Genomic DNA, 5,000 nt, shown 5'->3' on the forward strand with positions numbered 1-5,000 from the left:
CCACAGGGTTCAATTCTTGGCCCACTCCTGTGGAATATCTACGTGGATGATCTTCTCCAGCTACTGCCAGGAGTCATGGCCTATGCTGATGACTGCACCCTCTCCTATACCTATCCACGCCAGGACAGTGGGCGGGCTGCTGAGGCCATCAATCAGCAGCTACGAGTGATAAAGGAGTGGGGTGCTCGCTGGCAAGTGACATTCGCGCCGGAGAAGACACAAGCAATGGTTGTCTCTCGGTCCCCAGCCGCCATGGCAGCAATGGCAGGAAAGTTGTCTTTTGGCGCTGCTGCTCTCCCACTCAAGATGACGTCAAGATACTTGGAGTGGAGGTGGATCGAGGGCTGAGGTTTGACAGGCATGTCAAAACCATTGCCAAGAAAGCCTCTCACAGGATCTCCGCTCTCAGAAGGATCGCCAGTTTCCTCGACAGGAAGGGAGACTGCTGCTGTACAAGGCACAGGTGCGGCCCCACCTTGAATACGCAGCTCTCTCCTGGATGTCCTGTGCCGCCACACACAGAAGGAGACTGGACAGCATCCAACGCCGCGCCATACGGCTAGTAGATGCTGCACTACCACCTCACCCAGAGCCTGAGCGTCCCCTTGATTCACTGGAACACCGCAGAGACGTGGCGGCGATCGTAGTGTTCCATAAGGCACAGGTGCAAAGAGTGCCACATCTGGCAGGGCTGCGTCATCCTCTAAGAGTCACCGCACGGAGCACGAGAACGGTGCTCAATGGTGGTGACGCCGTAGAGGTGCCGCGATCCCACGGGTGTCAGCATCAACGCACCTTCGCAGGACGCGTCTCCAGGATGTGGAACTTGTTCACGGCCGCGGTGCCTCACGTCCAGGAGATGAACACTCACAGTGTCAAACTGATGGCACATAAGTGGAGACAGACACTGCCAACTCCTCTGACACTCTTTGTGACGTGACACTCAGTGTAGTGCAGTGCGTGAATAGTGCTAGTGAAGTGAAACGAATAGTGCTCCATTTACATGCTGACCATCTTGTATATTATCTATTTTTAAGTCTTGTAAATATTGTAGAGAAATAGATTGTAGTACCCTTAGAATAGGTAGCACACGACAGTGCGCCTTTGGGTACATGTTCCTTTGTATTAAGTTTTGTTTAAATAAAAAAAAAAAAAAAAGAGAGAGAGAGAGAGAGAGAGAGAGAGAGATGGTGTGTCTATCTATCTATCTATCTATCTATCTATCTATGTCTGTCTATCTATCTATCTATCTATCTATCTATCTGTGGTAACGTTAAGGTTAGATAGTGTATGTCCTAGGAGGTAATACAAGATGGTGTGTGTATCTATCTATCTATTTATCTATCTATCAATTTATCTATCTGTGGGAACGTTAAGATAAGATAGTGTATGTTCTAGCAGGTAATACAAGATGGTGTGTTTATCTATCTATCTATCTATCTATCTATCTGTCTGTCTACCTGCGGGAACGTTAAGTTAAACCAGTGTGTCTCCCGGGCAGGTGACATTGATAGTGAGTGCATTATTAAGTGTGTATCGTCCATTTTTACTTGCGGTCACTCTAAGATACTGTGATGCCCGGGAAAGATCACGTTTTATTTCTCGTCCGTGTTATCATTTTCTCTTTTCTCCTCCGCTCTTCATTTTCCCTCGGGTCGATCTTTCATTTTCTTTTTCCTCGCCTTCTTCTCTTCCATGTTCTCTCTGTCTCAATCCTTTCCCTCCTTTTCCCCCCATACTCCACTACCTTTTCTTCCTTTCAGCTGCTATTCTCCTCCTCCTCCTCCTCCTCCTCCTCCTCCTCCTCCTCCTCCTCCTCCTCCTCCTCCTTCGTATTATTCATTCAGCATTGAAGAAAATGTTAGCAGGACGGAGAAAAATTTGATTACGTTGAGATGTGTATAGAAACCACGTCAGAGAGAGAGAGAGAGAGAGAGAGAGAGAGAGAGAGAGAGAGAGAGTGAGAGAGAAACACACACATTTCCACGTAAGGACACAAGTTATTTTTCTTTTCCTTTCTCCAGTCCCGGCACAACATTACACTCAAGAGAGGACACATCCTGTTTTCCCCGACTGCCTTCCTTAGATATTCTTGGTGGACATGGGGCGGTCAGAGCGTGTACAGGTGTGCTGGCCAAACAGGTAATGTGTGCTGGGACGAACTCGTGGTCCAGGCTGTCGTCCCCCTGTTTTCTTCTCCATTGGTGGGGTAAATTCTTTTGCTTCCTTTGTTTTCGTTGATTTTGCTGCCAGAAAGTAAGGGAATTGTGAGCTGTGTGGCTTAACGTTATGTGTGGTGTGTTTTTAACTTAACGTAACTTAACTTAACTTTGTTCTACGTAAGCTATTATGGTCTAATTTTAGCTATCTTAACACACACACACACACACACACACACACACACACACACACACACACACACACACACACACACACACACACACACACACACACACACACACACACACACACACACACACACACACTTGTCCAGTTATTACCTGCATTTGCACCTGCATTTATTTGATTTATATATTCACTTACCTCCTCCTCAAATCCTTCTCTCTCTCTCTCTCTCTCTCTCTCTCTCTCTCTCTCTCTCTCTCTCTCTCTCTCTCTCTCTATCTATCTATCTATCTATCTATCTATCTATCTCTATATCTCTTTCTTCGCACATTCATTTCTCACTTCTTTTTTCATTTCACATCCTTCCTTCTCCCTCTCCTCCGTTCCTTCACCTCTCTTTATTTACTTTATTAATATTCTCCTCTTCATTTTTAGTCAGCTAGAGGAAAGGACTTAATGCACTACCTTCGTGTGTGTGTGTGTGTGTGTGTGTGTGTGTGTGTGTGTGTGTGTGTGTGTGTGTGTGTGTAAACATGGACTTCTAACTTTAATGAACAGTGACACACCCACCAAGGCACACGTCAGCCTCTGTATTTCCATTTTACTCTCTCTCTCTCTCTCTCTCTCTCTCTCTCTCTCTCTCTCTCTCTCTCTCTCTCTCTCTCTCCGGTGGATGCGTATCTGAGGACGGAGAGAGAGAGAGAGAGAGAGAGAGAGAGAGAGAGAGAGAGAGAGAGAGAGAGAGAGATTGAGAGGAGGAAACTTTGAAAGAGAATGAGAGTGGAGGAGAGATCGTGCCTTGAGTTGTGGGTCCAAGAAAGAGAGAGAGAGAGAGAGAGAGAGAGAGAGAGAGAGAGAGAGAGAGAGAGAGAGAGAGAGAGAGAGAGAGAGAGAGAGAGAGACTGCGGCTGACACTAATTGAGGGTCTCTTCGGACGGTGAGGAAGGAGAGAGAGAGAGAGAGAGAGAGAGAGAGAGAGAGAGAGAGAGGAAGGGAGGGAGGAAAGGGAGGGAAGCGGAGAGAATGGACAATGAAGGAGAGACAGCGGAGAAATAAATGCAAAAGAAGATTACATTGAGCGTGATTTTATTCCCTCGTTTTCTATTGCAGAGAAGACTCCAATTTTCTTTCTTCCGTATCCTGTGATTTTAATAATATTCTAAGCATGGAGGAGGTGTCTTTTCTCTCTCTCTCTCTCTCTCTCTCTCTCTCTCTCTCTCTCTCTTTAGAACGCTGAATAAACGCATATTTTCACCTCGCATTAGTTTTTTTTTTTTATCGTATCCAGGTTTTTTTTATGTTTGTCTGATTTCAATATTCTAGGCATGGAGGAGGTGTCTCTCTCTCTCTCTCTCTCTCTCTCTCTCTCTCTCTCTCTCTCTCTCTCTCTCTCTCTCTCTCTCTCTCTCTAGTCTAGAACACAGTATATTTTCGTATTTTCACCTCATGCTAGCTTTTTTTTCTCTCTTTTCCAGTTCTTTCTTTTACTTTTTGTGATTTTAATATTCTAAGCATGGAGGAGGAGTCTCTCTCTCTCTCTCTCTCTCTCTCTCTAGAACACAGTATATTTTCGTATTTCCACCTCTCCCTGGCGTTTCATTCCCTCATATCGAGTTTGAAGCGAAAGATGAAAATGAGAACGTTATCGTGATGTATATTTTTCAGGGACTTTTTCGTTTTCCTCCTCGACTCTAGTGCTCTTGAACTCATAAATACGACCCAGCATATCCTCTTAACACGCATTGGTGGAAGCGAGGTCTCTCTCTCTCTCTCTCTCTCTCTCTCTCTCTCTCTCTCTCTCTCTCTCTCTCTCTCTCTCTCTCTCTATCTATCTATCTATCTATCTATCTATCTATCTATCTATCTATCTATCTCTATCTATCTATCTATCTATCTATCTATCTATCTATCTATCTATCTCTCTCTCTCTCTCTCTCTCTCTCTCTCTCTCTCTCTCTCTCTCTCTCTCTCTCTCTCTCTCTCTCTCTCTCTCTCTCTCTCTCTCTCTCTCTCTCTCTCTCTCTCTCTCTCTCTCTCTCTCTCTCTCTCTCTCTCTCTCTCTCTCTCTCTCTCTCTCTCTCTCTCTCTCTCTCTCTCTCTCCGTTTGCTCCTCCTACCTCCTGCCTCCTTTTTTATTCATTTATCCTTTTAGTTAATATTTTTATGTAGCCGTATGTGATACCTGTAGAAAACATGTATCTGAAACCATTGTAATTAGTGTGTTTAGTGTAATTGGAGACTCTTTATTGTAATCTGCGTGGATCTTTGGTGGATAATGGAATATCTGAATCTGAATTTGAATCCTCCTACTTCCTTCCTCTCGCCTCTTATTTCTTATCCTACCTCCTCTCCTGCACTTTTTATTCCTGCTGCTGCTGCTCCTCCTCCTTTTGCTACGTCGTTAGGCAAGAGGGAAAAGAGACAGGATGGAGAGGAAGGAAGTCAGTGAGGGAGGGAAAGGAGAGCTAAGGAAGAGCAGTAGTTAAAGGGTCTGTGAACTGACTTTTTGAAGGTTTGGGTTTAGTAATGGCATATGAAAGTGAGAGAAGTGAGTTAGTGACATTCTCTCTCTCTCTCTCTCTCTCTCTCTCTGCCTTCACCTCTACATCAGCATCATATCTTCCCCTGCGCCTCTATATCACCACCACACATCA

Source organism: Portunus trituberculatus, chromosome 25 (assembly GCF_017591435.1).
Source record: "Portunus trituberculatus isolate SZX2019 chromosome 25, ASM1759143v1, whole genome shotgun sequence".
Lineage (NCBI taxonomy): Eukaryota > Metazoa > Arthropoda > Malacostraca > Decapoda > Portunidae > Portunus > Portunus trituberculatus.